This window comes from Anser cygnoides, chromosome 5 (genome assembly GCF_040182565.1).
Source record: "Anser cygnoides isolate HZ-2024a breed goose chromosome 5, Taihu_goose_T2T_genome, whole genome shotgun sequence".
NCBI lineage: Eukaryota > Metazoa > Chordata > Aves > Anseriformes > Anatidae > Anser > Anser cygnoides.
In genome coordinates this window covers 25830710-25850628 of record NC_089877.1, presented here as the reverse complement: position 1 = coordinate 25850628, position 19919 = coordinate 25830710, and the positions used below count along the sequence as shown (strand labels likewise).

General features: G+C 35.3%; 1 protein-coding gene and 1 long non-coding RNA gene across 17 annotated transcripts in view; one reads left to right on the top strand and one right to left on the bottom strand.

The window, feature by feature from the left end:
- LOC136790890 (uncharacterized) overlaps nt 1–18416 on the top strand; it is a 65080-nt gene extending 46664 nt beyond the window's left edge. For all 11 annotated transcript variants that reach the window (XR_010831723.1, XR_010831731.1, XR_010831727.1 and 8 more), the window contains 2 exons: nt 10922–11047; nt 14030–18416. This is a non-coding gene — a long non-coding RNA (uncharacterized lncRNA). The remainder of the gene's footprint in view (nt 1–10921; nt 11048–14029) is intronic.
- The window catches only part of CDIN1 (CDAN1 interacting nuclease 1), a 130547-nt gene that overhangs the window by 10422 nt on the left and 100206 nt on the right, over nt 1–19919 (bottom strand). The window lies entirely within an intron of this gene.

Genomic DNA, 19919 nt, shown 5'->3' with positions numbered 1-19919 from the left:
TCCTGTTTCAGTCATTGTCTAGTTTCGACATGAGAAGTTGTGAGTACAAGGCAACCAAGGCAGTCTAGCAGCACTTCAGTGCAGGGTCAGAGTGCCAGAAGTGCCAAAAGGGAGGCAGACAGACTTATGACCGCACGGCATAGCAAGAAGAAAGACGGATCACAAAAGCTCATGGATTAGTTTAGACTACCAAGGAACTGCAGCCTAATTTAGGCTTGATACAGAAGATTAAACTTAGACTAAGGGCAGCAGACGGTGTCACTCGAAGAATAAACTGAAGGGTTTAAGTTAGATGCTGGAAATAGTAAAATATAGCTTGAATATAGTTACAGGCTCAGTACTTTAGCTAGAACTTATGTCTGATCATGTTACTCTAAATAAGTTAGCCTTGCACTAATTCAAGAGTGTTCAGAGAATCTTTTGTACTGGTTTAATTACACTGATTTTGAAAGAGACCCATAGCTAAAGGAGTATAGATTTGTACGTTGATAAACCTGGGATGCTGTCCTTTGTTCCTGGAAAGGAGTTTCACAGAGAGATGATGAAAAGCCAGGAAGGTAAAATTCAGCTAACCTGAAGTGTGTTTGGAGCACAAAGAGCCAAATGGTTGTTGTTCTTAAAATAAATAAATAAATAATAAAAAATCATATCTTCATATAAGCCAAGAAAAAAAAAAGGAAAAGAAAAAACTAAGTAAAAAGTGAATCTGGCTTTAACTTGCCCTCCAGTTGAACCAGTTTTGTACTTGAACAGAAAAAAGACTTTTATTTATTTATCGAAGTGGCCTAGTAGGCTCACACATATTCTACTTTACTTTAAGAGAAACTACTTTCTAGTAATGTCTTTTCTTCTGGAATGTCTGTGTGGGGTCTACTAGCTTCTAAGGATTTGCCTAGACATGTGGCTGTTGGGAGTTGATTTTTTCACCATCAAAAAGCCTTGCATGTGGTTTTATGAAAAATGCATTTTCAACACACTGCTCGATACTGAGCAGAAACGTAAAACATCTTGCAATTGTTTTTAAATAAATGTTCACTTTATTTATTCTTAGTCTATTTGTTATAGATGGATTATATGTATCTCAGAACAATGTAAATAGTTCTAATTCCAAGAGACTCTCATAATGAAATGCTGGCATATGAATTAGTATTTCTAATACACATGCATCTAAGCAAATATTTTACAAAAATTCAGCTAAGTACTTGTTAAATGAAAGCATAGCAATCTACCTGGTTGGTGATTTTAATTATGAAGGTCACATCTGAATGTACCTTTGAAGGACTGTATTCTGGTCTCTCACTTGTTAATGTCAAATCACTGTCAGTGCCAGCTGGAAAGCTGGCTTTGTTTCTTTATTTTTAAAATATCAAGCAGATTAGAGCATTCCAACTTGCACTATGGAAATTATAACAATTCGGAAATAAATTATTACATTCTAAATCAATTTAATACAGTTCTTGAGAATCACAGTTGTGAGTAAAGTGGTCTTACTAGTAGCATTAATAAACCCTATAGGTATAAACATAAAAATCTACAATATCTATTGAGTTTACTTTTTAAGGGGTCAAGGTTTATTTTTGGGTACTTGTAGAAGTCCTATTTGTGTTAATGGAGGGAACTGGATATTGGCGGAGCGAGGCTCGTAGGCAACAACTGCAGACCACATTTTCAAGTAAGGTCAATTGGCATCAGTCAGCCAACTTCCTTACATCTAGACCAGTTCACTACTGCTGATGACACAGTGTTATATATCTTGGCAAATTTTAATAGCCGCTGCTCAGAAACTGACTTTGATTAGCAAGAAATTTTCCATTTAAACAGCTACAGCAAGCCTAGTTCAGATTAATTCGTAACAATCTATTTCTACTATTGTTCATTTATATAGAGGCTTAAAATCAAATTAAGGTACTTGTACATAAAGGAAGTGCATCCTTAAAAACTCTGAATGCAATTCAAAGATAACCGTGTCTTTGTATTACCCCCTTCACTTTTTAAATCCTCTACATTTCACTTTTGTTTGTGAAACACGGGCACACTCTATGATTTAAATAAAACGTGCCTTCAAGGTATCACACAGCTCCTTACTTCTGACTTCACCACATCTGGTCGAAACAAAGAAAAAAAATCCAATGCTTAGTAAAATCAAGTAACTGAAAGATATTTTTTGCTTAAAAAATCTGGTCCTTAACTTGTAACCTTAGAAGGCAACAACATTTTTGTTCCCAAGCTCCCTTAGCTACTTAATATTGTCTACCTGTAGCAGTAGCTGTAGAAAAAGGTATGTAGCTGGCAAATGTATCTCAAGAAAAAGTTTAACAAGTTCCCATCACATATTTTCAAAAATAATAGGAAACGTGTACGTGGCACTAGCAGGCAATATATCAAGTCCCACACAGAGAAGTTACCAGTGTGTTATTTCTCAGGGATCCAGGCATCCAGTTTATGCTGCTTAAGGTAAAATTAAGCAGGTAAAACCTAATCTGCTTTAAGCTTTGATGTTACTACAGTGGTTGGATGAAGTCTTATTTTTACTGAAGACAAGAAAAAACTTAAAGTCTATTAATATTCTGTGAGACCTCCACTCCCAAGTAGGTTTTGACTCAAAAATGGAAATTTCCTGTGGGCTGAGAAAGGTAAGCATTTCCTTGAATGCCAGATATTGATGTGATACTCAGTTGATGTGGAATGCTGGAGTTGTCAGGTGAAAAAAGGTGGACAGAAACTAATATCAGGACTCTGTCTCTATAGTCACACCTCTCTTGGATACAATTAAATTTTAATGAGCTTTTTTTACACTAGCTTACTCTGGTTTACACTAGAGTCTTTTTCTCTCTGCAATGATGCTGTTAAAGCATCAATCAAAGAGCAGCATTTCATCAGGCTTATGATATGATTTAATTGCTCTTGGCATTTGGAGAAATAAAAACAAATCGAGTGATATTTATATGGAGATAAGGAACCATTTAAAATATTTTAGAATTTTGCATAGCACAACTTTTAAATGCGTATTAATAGAATGCACCAAAAACTGTGCAAGGCACTGTCATTAAAATATTATAAATACAATATAACTTTTAGCTACATAATACATTTTTAATAAACAAACTGTCGAAACACATTATCCACTTACACTTATTCATTCAGATCTGAGTACTGTTCTCCAGGCAAATAAAGGATTTTTATAATCCTCAATGACAAGTTAGGGTTTTTTTTAAATATAGTTCTCATGGAAATTAACTTTAGAAAGCTATGATTAAATAACATTAAGGTTACACTGATTTACAAGGATCAAGGCTTTCTAAGTGAAGACTGATGCAGTGAGAAAGAAAACACATACTGGCTTAAGGCAGCTCGTCATTAAGCCTTGACTGAACTTTGAATTTTTCAAGTTTTGTTGGTTTATGTCCTAACTTCTATTGAAACATAATATTTTGTTGTTTATTAGTCTTTGAGACACTCATCTCTCTAAGTGGCTGTGTGTACTTAAGGTAGAACATCTTTTTCAGTCTCAGCATCTTTGAAATGGGTTAGATGCACACCAGTCAGTAAGGTTTTGTGATGTAAAGAGAGACTGTAAGGTACTCCTTATGCCTGTGTTGCAGGATTAGGCTGTTGTAGTGAAAACTAACATGATATTCATATCAGCGCTTTGGAAAGAAATTGTTAATCCTTGTAGTGCTCGACTGTTTGATGGAAATTATGGTCACAGTTGTCTCTAGCATTAATGGAGATCACTTAGGTGTGCACTTTGGAAAACAATGCATTTTAGCCGTCTGAGAAGTTAGTTTCAGTATCTATCTAAAAAGAAGTTAGAGATAATAGAGAGTATTCCAGCCACCTTACTGGTAATTTGTAGATAGGTCCAAATTTCCCTGGAATGTAAGGATCTTGTATTGCTTACAGCACCCTGGATGATGGGCAAAGGAGTAAGCAAAAGAATCTCAACCAAAAAAAAAATCTGTCTGAAATGCACAATAGAAAAAAAGTTTTCTACATTTTCTTCAGAAATTTCATAAATTCCTTTCCGATGGCGAGAGTCTGATATTCTATATGAACTAACTGTGCCCTCTAAATACTAGTTTTACTCAAGCAGCAATACCTTTCCATCCTACAACATGCTATGCTACTTCTAGTTAAGTGGTGCTAGTTGTAGATACCAGTTTAGACATTGCAAAATTATTGCTATCCTTTGAAAGAGTGTGGAGAAAAAGAGGTTGTTGCATATATTGTCTTTGTAAGCTGCACTTTCTGAGGAAACCCAGGCAAGAAATGGTGCTTTCTGAGGTACTTGCTTGTTACTGTTTCGCTGAGAAAACCTTATCCCTATTAGTTCCCTCTCCAGAGACTGCTGATGGGAGGCTGCTATTGTTTGACTCTACATGTTTTAAGCTTTAGGTTGAGAGGAGTTACTGATGTTATTTGAAACATTTTGTTAAACTCAGAGCAGTCCTCTCAAAGGAATGCTTGGCTGCAAACCACCTCTTATCCTGGGTGACAGAAAACATGAGAAAAGCTTTTGAGTAGAGTTAGATTGAGGTCCAGGCAGCCATAAGTGCTGGTCAATTCATGTTGCCATTAGGTGATTAATAGTTGTTTATTTTTAGGGCTGGAAGTAACAGGCCATCTGAAGGCCAGTGCAAGATGATATCTGAATAATCTGTGAGTGCCTCCTAGTTTGCAGAAATCCTTTCTTTCTGTGCAGCTGTTTATCTGGTGACAGTGCTTGCCAGAGCGATAGGATATGCCAAAAGTGCATTTAAGAAGGGATGCAGGACTGCTCTCACAGCAATTTATTTTCGTTTAATAAGTACTGTAAAATGGAACCACGCTAATCGGAAAAGTTGTTCAGCAAATTTTGATCGCAAAAAAAGTTGATAAGTAAATGCACTGTATACCTGTATTACCATTTGCTCAATATAAATCTTGGAACCAGCATTAAAGATATCTCAAGACATTCTGAATGAATTATTAGACAATTCTGTATCTCAGAATTCTTATACACAAATATACAATAAAACAAACAATGTAACAGATGAGTTAACAAATGGAGGACAGCTCATCTGCGCTTCCAACTTCCCAGATCAGAGAATTAGTCCAAGACTGGATAGTAAATCACACTGAGTATCTTCACACAATGCTGCTTAGCAGTTTAACTGCCAAACACACCATTGTGCGTAATTGACAGGCAGAAATATTTTATGTGTGATGCTGTACTTAAATTTACTGTCTCTGAAAGTGTAAGTCACCTATCTGTATTAAGCAGGGAACAGATGAAGAAGAAAATGCTACATTTGCTACCCGTTGTTGTGGCACCTCATCTCCAGCCAGAAGGAAAGCAAACACCTCCTTTGATGTGGAAAATAAAAATACTCTTTGCCTCCTTTGGAATCTGCTGGCAAATTTTAGTTGTGCCTGGCACTGACACCCTTTGTTATGAATGTCTTCTAATGCCTGGGGCCCTTCTGAGTTAATACATTAAAACCCGTGTCTGTACAACCCAAGTTGGCCCTACATCATTTCACATTTGAAAATAACTTAATTTTTAGTTATTTGGAAAACGTGCATCCTGAGATACGTAAATCTTTTGTAGCAACTTGTCACCTGCAAAATATCCAGTCTCTCTAAAAAAAATAAAAATAAAAATCCAGAGACTTTAGGACACCATGAAGGCTTTTTGTAGAATTATTACATTTGTTATTAACTCAAACTGGTGCATAACTGGGGATGTACAAAGAAGGCTATTTTCTGCCTTTTCCAAAAAAAGCAGCTTTTTGCCTTCTTTTTCACTTAATATATATACATACATATACATGCATATATACACACACACAGACTTTTTATGTATCTATCAGCCAATCACAGCTCTACTGTGAAACCTTTTCACCTGAAAAAAATCATAACACTATCTAGATTTATTTACAAGTTATTTATTCTTTCTTAGTATATAACAACCCTAAAAACAACTTAATTTCAACTTTGCTTACTACATGCTGAGCCTTCTTGGCTCACCATTAAAATAAGAAATTCTGCTCGCAGGAAAGCTATACAGATATACAGTGCCTTATAAGGGAGTCTAGAAGGAGGAAGAATCAGAGGAAAATACTATCACTTTTGCAGGTTTAGAAGCAACAGCAGATTTGTCAAGATAAACAGTGACATATTACTACCAATGTCTGATGAGAATTGAGCCAGAAGTCTGCAACATGATAAAATTAGTATGAACACCTTCCCTCATATAACTATAAGAATGTGTTGAAAATAGTGGAAAAGAAGTTGGACTCTGTATTCCCATGTTTTATTTATCTTTGCCATGCAATTGCTAGATTGATCTTGTGTCAAGTCACTTACTCCATATATGGCATTTGTGTGTTAGCTCTTCCCAAAGATGGTGTGAATGTTATTGTCCCAATAGCCACAAGGTCACTGTGTTAAATATGGCAAAATCCTTTTAGACAAGTTCAAAATAAACTCAGAGTGACTACATTCCCCCCCCACACACACCCCTCCAGAGGTCAGGATAATGTACACATCCGTGCTGTTCAATTGGATGACACCATAAAAACCACGGTATTGAAAATGGAGTCTAATGGCATCAGTGGGTAAGTTATAAATAAAACCCATGCAAAATGTTGCAATACTAACATTATGTATAATACAAGGATTTGTCTCGGTTATTGCTGGTTTAGGTGTCTGGTAACCATCACTGTTAAATATTTTTAACATTTTAATAAAACATGCAGAAAATCCATTAAGCACTGAAAACTTCTAATTTTCAATAATCTTTTCACTGTAACTATTTTTCTTACCCCTTTTTACTTTTCAGGAAGTGTATTTTATAAAGGAAAATTGTCGGTTGGTAGTCTTTTAAGGGCATCAAAGATTGCACTAGCATTCTCTTTAAATGAAATAAATAGAAAAAGTATGAATGATTGAGTTTCTAGTCCTGTTCAGTCCTGCTTCTCCTTTTAAGACAAAAGCAAAACTAATAGAAAAAAAAAGCAACAAGAAGAAAAATCACGAAATACAGCTTTTCCCTCCCAAGTAAACTAAGATTGCAAGTAAGCAGCTTGGAACATCAAGAACAGCCGAACAGCAACCAGTGTTCTCATTCACTCTGAGACTTGGCTAACTTTCACCACACCATAGTTACTTTTTTAAAAAAAAAAATTATGTTCTTACATTGCTGAAAAGCTCAGAGCGAGTATATTAAATGATTAGTATCTGTTGTGGGCAGATGTCTTTCCCTCCCCCTTATAAGCCAAAAATTTTGAGAATTTTTTTTGTTCTGTGTTTACTTTTTAAAGTGCTTATTTTCTGTTCTCTCTGTGCATGTGATTGTGATGCCAAAACATTCAAAACACAATGGAGGATAGCGGTTAAAAATGGTTCCTAAATTCCATAGTTGCTGTTTTCTTGCAGTATCCTCCTGAGAAAGCTGTCTTTCACACACATCCATTTGTCATGAACAGCCACAAAGCAGCGTTAGGGAGAGGTGCTGACATAAGGCTTCCAGCTGGTCCAACCTGAGCACACATCACTGTGTATGCTGAAGATGGGAATGACGCCTCTTACTTGAACTGAGTAATGGAAGCCCAATACAGGCCATAAAAGACACTTAAGATATTTTTTCCTGTCTGTCCCCTCAGTTTATAGTGGTCTTGCAAAAGAGGGAGTTTCCCTGTCTGGTTAAGCCAACTGCAGTTAGCTGGGAGGCAAAAAAAAAAAAAAGAAAAAGAAAAGTAGAAAAATAAATAAGCAGGGAGAATAAATAAAGGGAGAACAACTGGATCATCTCATTAAATTAGACAGACAGTGAGCATTTAGGCAATTTCAATTGCACCTTTCCTTCTACTTCTAGGATCTCTCCATAACAACCCCTGTCTTCTACGAGAGGTCTGAAAAGCTCTTAGTGTGCCTTTGAGGCAGATGTTTTTTATAAATTGGTACTTTTACACATGGGATAATTTTTATACAAAGTTTTAAATAATTGACTTAGAGGTAGGCCTGTGCACAACAGACTAGTACACCTTACGTAGATATTACATATTCCTATAAGCCAATACAACACACTCAGCAAGCCTGGCATCACCTTCTTGAAGAATCAGATGAATCTACAGTGGGATTCAGAGCTTCTCAGTACCAAGTCTGTGCTACGTGAAATTTCTCTAATGACAAAGCTATCTCCATTAGGCTACTAAGATGCATGCTAACCAATTATCACTTGAAATGATGTGGTAATATTACTATTATTATGGTACTATTACAGTTACAAAACACAGCTACCCAGTCAAAAAAAAAAAAAAAACAAAAACAAAAACAAACAGCTGCCCCATTACTCCTTCTTCCCCCATAAAAGCACCACTAGGAAGCATCTGACAGCACGATGTATAAATGGACACAGGCATATACATTTTTTTCCTCAAGCCTCTCTTTCCTTTCCTGGTTGAGGAAAATTTGGGCTTCTCACACAGGTACTATAGTTTTGCCAAGGGTAAATAGGACTTCCACTTAGAGACCTGTGTATATCTCTCCCTCTCCACAACTGCTAAATCCACATTAACATTTTTAAAAGCTATTTCTAAAGCCATACCAATAGATTAAGCATTATTTTTAGTGAAGTTCAAAGAGAAGAGCGAGTAGAGCTTTGCCTGTCCTACCTGATTTCACTATGGCAACCGCAGAATAATGGTAAATTCAGGAGATTAAGACAGCTATAATTCCAGTTGAACCAGCAAAAATAAGAATTAAAAAAATCATTTGTAATTTCTTGATTACCTATAGGCACTTTGAAACCATTCTTTAATTAAAAAGTCAGACCACATATGAAATTATAGAAATAGTATAGAACAGTACAGAACAGCTGCTATTTGCTTAAGTCATTTTTCCACTTTAATGTACTTATTTGCTCTCATTTGCTTAACGCTGCCAGTATTTAGTACTGTGCAAATTTATGGAAATCTGACTTTAAAGAGCTTTGTGGTACTGAGTGATTTTTTTTTTTTTTAGTATATACGTACACTGAAGTGACTTGACTTTCTGGAATAAATGAAATAACTGAGTGGATTGTAACACTTTCTTGTGCTGTACTGTGAGGTAACATAGGCAATAACATGTCATCACTGTGGGAAAACAAGCTGATTGGTTTTACCTCAGTTTACTTTGCACAAGTCTGTCCATGCCTATAAATAAGGATGGATAATACCTGATAGATTTGCAAACTTTTTCTGTGGGCATTTAAGGACAATTGTGCATTTGCACAGTACCTTGGCTTACACACTGCACGAGTTGTGAGATTATATAATATTTATGTTAGAGGAAGACAAACCGTATTTCACTTTTTAGAAAACCAAACCAAACCAAAGCAGATACCATATTTGGATTGTTACTGTGTAAATACATAATAAACAAAACTTAATAAAACAGCAGATGTGGTGACAGTAGAGGAAAACGTTTGACTCGCTGCTCTCAACGTGTCTGGCAGCCGTGACCAATCACAGGACGTTTGTTGTTTTAAATAGGAAAGATCCAGAAACCAAAACAAACATTTTTAGCCAGTGTTCACGTTATCTACATTTTTTACCACAGATAACTATTCTGACTTTTGTACATGATCTGCACTGTAACAGTAACATGCCAAAAATATTGCTACAGTACTTTTCAAACCTACAGATAGATATACAGACCGCAGTAAAGAAATATTTCCCTTTGCATTCCTGCAGGAAGAAGGAATCAATCTGTGTAACAGTTGATCAGTAATGAGAAGCAAAGTGATGCAGCTATGGAAAAATAATCCTATGAAGTGCTGGGAGAGAGAATTTTCAGTAAAATTCTAGAAGCATTGCATTCGCTTAAAGACTTGCTTAGCACTCATCTGGAATCTGCAGTCAGGGAAAAGAAAGATGACCTGTAACTGCCAGATACAGAGCATGGCTACTGCAGTGTCCAGGGAAACAAACAGTTGGTCACAGGAAAGGCAACGTGAATTCAGCCTTTGCAGAGAAGTGGTGTAATTGTTCTCTACCAGCACATCCAGCGGGTCAATGCTCTGGGTCTAGAACAACCTCCCAGGTAGGGCAGTGGGACCTAAATGCTTCAAATGCTTTAAAAACCAATCTCAGTAAGTTTAACAAAAGGGTTACAAGACATGGTGTTTATGATAGCTGGCGACTAGATCATGACAAAATCTTACACACTCCTAAATGTAGTGCATGAATCTAATAAACAAAATATTCTCTCAAGCAATTACAAATGATATCACCACTGCTGATAAAATTAAACACAGACCAAAATATTTTTTCCATACCTGAGGAACAAAGATGAATGCCTGTATAAAATGACACTCATTTATAAACGGGATACCAGAAAGGCATTCAACATGCAGGAGGATAGGAGTTTTAAAAAAGATAGGAGTAAAAGGAATCTCCTATTCAAATGAGCAGTATGAACCTGAACCTTTGTTTAGTTGCTGTGAAATCCCAGCCCACAAACGTAGCTTAATAATTTAGTTTTCATAAATAATAATGCACAGATTTTTATCAAAGGTAACATCTTCAACTTGCAATGGTTCTTCAGACTTGTTAGACAAATGCATAAAGAGAAACAAAATTTTAAAATTGAAGAAATACTTTTCTAATTTCTCTTTTTGCTTTTACAACACATATGTAACCAAACTCAAGCACTTCTGGTTCAGTGTTACCCAGGTTACTCTTGTCTAATCCTCAGACTTAGAGCAAAGTGACCAACCAAGTATATGTAGAAAGAAATGTAAACAACCACCAAAGCTCAGAAATCTCAGTAATAGCTACTTCACTGTCCCCTGTGCTAGTGTTCAAGGAAGCAGTGTTTTATTATCTGTAAGTAATACCCATACCACTCACACACACTGCTGTTTTTTTAAAGCCATTTCTGGATTCCTCTTAAGGTTCTGGTTCTGATGTACACTGAGCTGGGTTCCTGGGACCATGTGGACACCTCTTGCCCTGACCTGTCTGCAGAAGTGAACTCCACATGGATACAGCTGTTCACAAAGCACGAAGCAAATCTATAGGTAAGCGATGGCATCAAATTCTCAGTGGATAAATTTTACTTGTATAACAAGCTCCTGCCAGAGGTAAGTGTGACAGGCGGCCTGCCTTCTTGCTGAGCATGATGCAAGACCTGCCACATACAACAAATCTGCCCGCGGTAAAAATGGCTGAATAGGGATGAACACTTCGGCGTACAAATAGAGCTTTATTTAACAGTAAAACTGAACAAAGCAATAGCAACTGAATCAAATGTGACAAAAAAAAATGTTTTATGCACACACTTTATTACAGTTCTTAAGTTTGTGTTTGTATAGCTGGTGAATTTATGCTTCAGCATGTCTAAAACTGAATTACAGACACATGCAGTGGTAATTTTCTTTACAGTCAACTACCAACTGGATGAGTAAAAAAAGAGGGGAACTATTCCAGAAAACAAATAGCATACACTCAACTCCTTAGTCTTCCCTGTCCACTCATTTACACAACACAAATGTTTATTGGAAGGATGAGCCCTAAAGCTTCAGAATTCAAGCTCTGAAGAAAGAACCACCTCCATCTACTTCCATCTACTGCTTCTAACAAGGGTGCTTTTCATATAACACGTTTTGGGGATATTTGAACAATAAATAATACAAGAAAGAGGAGAGATGAAAAAAATAGAGAATATGTGGTCAGAGTGGAATTTACCTTTGTGCAGAAAAAAAAAATCTAAAAAAAATATGTGAAGTCAAGGTGTGGTGTGAAATATCAAGACAGCATTTAAAAATCCCAAAAGTGAAAAGCAGATGATTAAGCCACAGTTCTCATTCAGTATTAACTGGCACTTGCTAACAAACTTGCAACGAAGGCTGTCAATAAAGAAACAGATACTAAATGGTGACACCTAAATGTTGGGCCATTTCAAAAAATAGAAATGGTCTACAATAAATTATATAGGGAGCAAGCAATCACCTTTTCTCAGTTTATGTACAGGGCTAAGTGGAATATTACCTATCCTTAGAATTTTTCCAGAAACCAAGAGAAACAAATTCAACAATTTTAGCGTCATATCAGATAAATGAATTTACGTACAAAGCTCTTAATTTACAATAAATATTTTAGTTCACTTTTAACATTACAATACTTCTGAAAACTGTTTCCCTTTTTCAAATTGTAATGCTTCCACATGAATCAAAACATTCAGTAATTACGGTGTTGGACTAACTCACAGGTAAATGGAATAGATACTTTTAACTGTTTACATATTTTGGCCATTCTAGCTGAATTAAAAATAAATAATTTTAAGATAGTGCCAGAAATGTAAGCCCAGCTGTTTAGCTTTTCCAATGTCTAAAAAGAAAAACAGTCCATGAATTATAAAATTGAATGTCAATTTTAAGAATATTAATTGGAAGTATTAAGCAAACCTGACTATTCTGAGATAATTCTCACTTATTACTATATGTTAAAAAGGTCATCTTTAAACATTTTTTTGAACTTACTCGAAGAGTAGTTATTACAATGCTACCTTTAGAATAAGCAAAGGGTAAATATTTGGCTCTCAAGAGTAGTCTTATGGGAAATGTGTATTGTGTTTACTGTTATTTGATGATGAAATGTCAACAGACTAAAATATTTCTATAATAAATTATTCCATTCAATAAAGGCATCAATAGTTTGCCTGGTTTTAAAATACAATTTCACTATAATGCATCAAAAGAAATAGCACTAATGTAAAAGCCCTGCCATGTGCATTAGTCCATATTAAACCACAGTCCCTTAGTCCCTTACCTTAGTGTACTGTTAAAAGTCTGAAAAACCCACAGCTACAAGGAAATTCAGAGATCAGACTAAAAATCTTTACTTACCACTTTGTGCCTAGATATCATAATTCACTGGCTGTATTAAGGATAAACCAGTAATTCATAATTCCCCATCTCTATAGTTTTAATAAAAAAGGCATCTTTAAAAATATCTCTTAAGAACATGCACAAACACACACAAACACTACATGAAGTTGTTTATATACGTGGTCCTTTTTCAAAACATTAAGAGACTTGATTACTTCAGTAAAATATAAATAAAGAAATATTGACAAGTCAGTCATTCACTGGACTGTATGATAGGAACCTTCCAAATACAAATGAAGAAAATGTATCTATCATCTCATAAATAATGTTTTGCCCATTAAAGCAATGAGAGTCAACTGATAGTTCACAGGATGAAATATGAAAGGCAAGGTGGTTAGCATGATGAAGAGGAAATTTTTGCAGTAGTTCAAAATGTAGAAAATATATTAATGAACATAAAATTACTCTTTTCTAGAAACGTCATCTCATTTAATACTTCCGATTTTTCCCCCACTTTTAAGCATTCTGTCTTATTCATGATTCCCTCACATGAATGGAAGGTAAACAGATGAACTGGAATCTCTCCTGACACTAAAGCATCTCACAGTTGTGTATTTTAATTTCTGGCATACATTATGATCTGTACTTAATGGATCCTCTGTTCTTATGCCATTTTGATTATATCAGCATGTATTTAGTCATTGATCAGCAACTCCATTTGTCTTTTATATCACAATTTGACATCAATACAAGAAACAGGATGAGATGCAAACAAAATGATATAGAACTGCTAAATAACAGTTGATCATGAATTATATTTGCAATGCATGTCTTGTCAGTTCCGGATTTAACAGTAGGTAATGAATGCTTCTTTGTACTGCACTCCCAAAAATTCAATAAATGCAAGAAGCAAGCAGCTTCCCGAGGAGAGGAAAAAAAAAAAAGGCAATTAGAAGTTGCTAATCACATCTAAGGATTATTGGTCTTTCTTACTAAGAAGTCAGGGATGGAAATTAGATACTTCTTTGTAGTTACTGTTATCAGTGATTTGGTGATCTCAGGTGAATCTCTAGTAAACAGTACTTCTAAGAAAACCCTGCTCTAACTGGAATGCACTTGGAATTGAGCATGTTCCCATTAAATTATTCTTTGTGTTGTTATTCTCAACTCCAGGCACCAGATCGTGCGTACTGCTGATGGACGGGAGTTGGAAAGGGCTTCAGCTACACCACCTTTTACCTGAGCATCATCTGGAAACTCAACCTTCAACATTCAGTTCGATATCAGACTGAAAACGAAGCTTTAAAGCTGAAGTTTCCACGACAAAGGAACTATTTTGATTCAACATTAAAATTTAGTAATTTTTTAAATGAAACAAACACTTTCAAATTTTTCGTTTTAGTTTGCTGTAAAATATTTCAGCATTAAATTCCCCCCCTCCTTTCTTTTAACATGTAAGAATGTGTTTAGACTTCCTCAACTCTAATGAAGTACTGTTAAAAAAAAGAGCTCCAGAGCCCCAAAAGTTCACTTTAAATACAGTGCCATGCAGAACTGCACTTGTTGCTTTCTTAAAAATTGCATGAAAGAAAACATTTCAAGTTCACCCAAATAATTGATATATTCTAAACTGAACCGAAGCAGACATTTCACTTTGACTTGTACAGCAGAAATGTTGAAACTTATTAAAACTTTGTTCTCTGTCCAAAACCTTTCCCAACAGCCAACAAAAAATTCCTAAACAAATTTTCTGGAGTGACAATGATTATTTTTAAATACAGGAAAGAAGAATACTATAAGAAATCAAAGAAATATGTCATTTTTATATCTGATAACCGAAATGAATGTTTTGACATTAATGAATTTATCTCCATTGCAGTCTGATGAAGCTTTTCAGATTTTTAGTACTCGCTTATCTTTGTTAATACACTCAGGCATGCGTGTATCTACTGAGAGGTCTGCTTTAATGGCTGAAAGTTTGCTCTGCCAACAGGAAATGGTAAAAGACTCCAAAAATTAATGTTATTAGCAGTTTGTCTTCCACAAACACGGCTATCGGCTTTTAGACCTCCAGAAATGCAAGGATAGGAAAAACACAAGAAATATACTGCAAAAACCCAAACCCCAAAAGTGGAAAACGGGAAAACAACAACAACAAAAAAAGCAAGAACCCCACAAAACTGGATGTAAGCTTTATATCATCAACCACACGTGAAACATTTTCAGCCAGACAACTTTAACCCAGTATTTATTTTGAACTTCACTGTCCTGTCTTTTAACTTAAAGCTGTTTATAAATTTTATGTGAAAAGATTCCTGGGGAATAAGCTCAGAGATAGAGCCAACCTAATGATTTATACTATTGCTGTAGTAACATAAAAATACAGCATAGTCACAGATATGTGTACATACACATGAATACATATGCATATATACAGGAGAGAGAGAGAGGGCATGCTCATGATGGGATTCCTTATTCTAAATTTATCTTGGTCAATTTTTTTTTCACCTCATTATAAGCTAAATATAGGGAGAGATAAGTAACTTTACAACCATCTCTGTGCACCACTCTTGGTTCCTAAATCATACATTTAGTCTTCTGACTAAATCAAAGGAAAATAGTTAAAGGAAATATTTATTTGAAAAACAAAAACAAAACCCAAAACCAACAACAACAACAAAAAAAACCAAACAAGTACACACTTATTAAATTGGTTAAGGTAAATTATAGGATAAACAGGAATAATCTGCCCTTCTTATAGTGAAATGTGACTGTTTTTAGTTATACTTTCATGGGATTTACCTGAATTCCATGATGGCAAATGCTTTCCTTTTAGAATAAATTTCATCAGAACTTAAAACAATGCATAAAAGGAATTTAAAATATTTGTCTTGCTGTACTTATTTCTATTTGTTTTGTAAACCAAAAAGATTGCATAACTTATTTTCAGTGTAGTTGATTCCATATGTACAAAATCCACATGCATATTGTGGTACAACTTTTATTGCAGGACAGACTAAATTTAGCAAGACATTGCTCTGAGTAAGGAGAAAGTTGCATATTTTCTGAATGACTGACTTTAAGAAGAAAGAAATAAAGAAAGCACTGTTAAAATGGATATTTTTATAATAAATGTATAGCTTGGAAAAAAAAACAAAAACCAAAAAACAACTTTTCATACACAGACTGAAGTTCACTACAAAGTTGTTAGTTTTTTACTTATCAGTTTGGAAAACTAGTTTGAACTTCATTGCTCTCCTGACCAAAACTCTTAATTTGTTAGTTTGATTTTATCAATGGCTAGAGACACTTTTTGCATGCTATTACTATCCTTAAGCTTAAATAGCTTTCTGCTAGATGTTTAACTCTCTGATGTACCTAGAGAAAACAAGTGTACATGATGTACTGCAGACTGTGCTTTTTCTTCTCTGCTGAAAGTGACCAAGCACCTTGCTTAATTTGGAGAATAATACTTTAGCTGCTTTAAAGAGCAAAATATAAGACTGTTCAGTATCTCTAAATCATATACATTTAAACAAAATTAAGTAAAAATTCACCCTAGGGCAAGTCTGTCTTGAACCCTGGTAGACACATTCACCTGGTCTGGCAGGACAGTTGAGATATTCCACAACTTCATTATTTCTGAAAGTTCCACAATCACCCACTGAAATATTCCAAAACTATAATTTCTCAAGCTTTGATATGGCTTTTAGTACATGCATGCTGTAGAATCATATGTCTTTACCTGGATTTAGGCATGTGCCCACTGTCCTGCTCACTGTTAACAAAAGAAAGAGGTGCTCCCACAAAATGAATGCAACCTTAAAAATAATGTAGATGTAATACAGAGTGTTAAAATAGTTTATTTACCACTACAGTTTTTTTCCCCTGTGAACAGGAAACTTGATATGATTGAAGCTTGATTGTAATATGATAGATATTATGGTATTTAACCAAAAAAACTAAAATTTTTTTTTTGGTCAGATATCATAATATCATATTACATTTAAAAATATTAAAAAATATTTTAAAATATTTTTAGCATTTAAAATATTAGCTGATACTAAACATTTTGATACATTTAAAAATGTTAACTGACACTAAGAGGAAGTGCTGAGAAACACGTCAAAAATTACTTTAATATATCAACATATTCAAGTAAACTTTTTTCCCCTCTTAAACAATGGAGAATAAAAAGTTAATTTGTCTTGTTTTCTTACTATGTGATGAAACATTATCTTACAGAAGCCAAAGACTACTGTGACATTTTTATTATCATTACACTTTGTGTTTTGAACCTAAACTAGATAGGTTTGGTGACAGCAATGAAGCTCCACCACTTTATTTTAGCTACAGAATATATCCATGGTTTTTAAACCCAGCTTTCACCATATTGAGGCTTGTTTTTCATAGAACATGAAGAATAATAATGTCTAGGATCCAAGCTGTTTCAAATGAATTCAATTTAGAGAGCTGTACGTTAATTTCCACTAACTACAATTTGACTAAAACTAAACATGTTGTTCTACTTTTTACTTGTTAACAATAGAATAACTGCTTTCAAATGTACTAAATGGTATTCAAATTGACTTTGTAGTCTGCAGTGAGACTGAAATAAGTGTGAAGTCCAAACATTTTCTGAAGGGCATATAGTTAAATTTTAGGAAACAAAGTTTGCTTTGAGTATCACAACAGATTCAAAATAGAGCCTATTTTTGAAGTCATCTGGCTAATCAAAGTGTTAAGTTAAGTGGGAAAATAAATTGTTGACATACGACTAGATAACATGAGACTCAGTAATAAAAAATGCAAGTCCCTCTTCTGCTGTTTCTCTTCCAGATTAATGAAACTTTTATGTTTGGTATTAAGTTGTGTCTTGATCTGTTTGGTTACTGCTGTCAGGCTACTCCTTCCACCCCCAGATGCTGGAATTTAGGACCAAGCTCGCTGTTTTTAACTGGAGGACCACAACAACAACACTTCTGTTTACACAGAGATGGATGGGAGTCTGCCACAGAACACTCAGTTAGGGCATGGAGCTCAAGTGCCCAGGCTAAAGGACAGTGAAAAATAGTCTGAAAATACTATTACTTCTCAAAATCTGGTTTTATGAAATTGGAAAGACATGAACAGGAAGGTCCCCTCTTCTCACCCCCCCCTTTTTTTCCAAGAAACATTAGTGTTTTCTGTCTTGTTTACAAACTGGGTTTTCGAAATAGAAACTGTACAGTACATTTTCTTCACTTTCACGCATTTGAGTTTTTTATTTAAGGACATCACGTTAACATAGAAAGGATCTAAGAATGTTGTTGGTATTAAAAAAGGAAATCTACCCACCAAACTAAACTTCTGTTCTATTTGGCCTCCCTGTCGTTGTAGAAATTTCCATTCCAGATAACTAGAAAATAGTGAGAGACACTAAGTGTTCACGTTGGAATTTTTATACTTCTTTTTAAGTAGGAGTAGCAGCAGAGATTATTCAAGCCCACTGAAGGCACTCTTCGCTGCTGACAGTGCAGTTTTAGCAGGTAGATGTATAAACCAGGCCACACACATCCAGGTGCTAATCAACTCTCTCCCACTAACTTTGCAGAGCCTTTTATTTAACAGCACTTTAACAGCACTGCTGCTGTTGTACCTCCTCTGTGATATGTAACCTGGACAGAGCTCTTGATGCTGGGGTCCTAAAGAAATCTGTGCCTAACATAGGCCTTTGCAATAAAAAGCAACAAACGTGGAGTCAAAGGGCAGTAATTAGGTGCTGTGTCCCCAGCTGCTCATGGTAAAGTAACTAGCTGCCAGGAGTTACAAAGCTAAGCCAGAGCGGGTAGAAGTTAGTTACTGCTACTGCCTAATAGAAATACTCCCAACTAAAAGCAGTATAGAAACTTTTTGATATGGCTTCTAATCCTTCTTGTTGCCACTATAGTTACTACAGTATACTTACTCCCCATTACTTAGCCACACAATGATACTTCAGGTGTTTTTTTTTATTATTATTTTTTAATTTGGTTGTGGATACTCTACTGCTAGGTCATGCCTTGTCACTGCTGTGATTCGTTTCAGCCTCTCCTAGGACTCAGAGGAACCTGATTCAGACCTGCGTGGACTACAGCCCCCAGGTACCTGCCTCTCACCTCACTGTATCATCAGGAACTCTGTGTTGCCTGCGTAGAAGTTGTACAATCCTGCGTTTGCCATGGTTCTTGTATTTTCTTCCCTGTCTACTATTTTCTATAGCATGACCTGCAACTCTTGCAATCAATCTGCAAGTTCAGGCTTATTTTCTCTCTCTCGTGACAGTACTTTTTGCGCTCTTTTTTTAATTCTCACACTTGTAACTGACAAAATCTATCACTTTTATGCCCTAGATTCCAAGAGAAGGAAAACTTGAATCCAGCCTGGCAGATAGTGGATCATGTGCAATTTTGCTCGTTGTAGAGATGTGAATCAGTTTTCAAGCCTTAGGTAATTAGGGTCTGTATTCAGAACGAGTAACAGATAATTAGGTAATTCCAAAGTATTAGGAAACTGCATCTTTTCCAAGGAAAACCCAAATTTAAATATTTCTCAATTAATAATTTTGGATAAACAAACGGCTAACATTCAAGCCAGCTACAAACTCCATCTCCTTTCTTGAAATCTAGGTTAATGGAACAGATACAAGCAAAATCTTAGAACTGAACAGATATGATAATATTTCATTTGTTTTACAGCAAATTACTCAATCTGTGCCCTCAAAACAAACCACAATTAGAAACACCATGTCTTGTGGTATTATGAAGTATTTAAATCCTGTTAGGCAGCTAAAAGTGAGAAAAAACTATGCACAAAAGCTTTAAGGGTATGGAGCTAACACTTTGGGACAATAACATCCTCATTAAAAAATAAGGATACATCAAAACTCTTGAGTTAAAAGGTTAAGTGTTAGTCTCTGTGTAGCTGATAAATGCTGAGCTAATCTAATCAATGGTTGTAAGAGGCAACGCCATCATCTAGTTGCCCTGACCTGTGCTTCTAGTTTTCACAAAAGTAAGATTTAAGAAAGATGTCAACTCCAGGC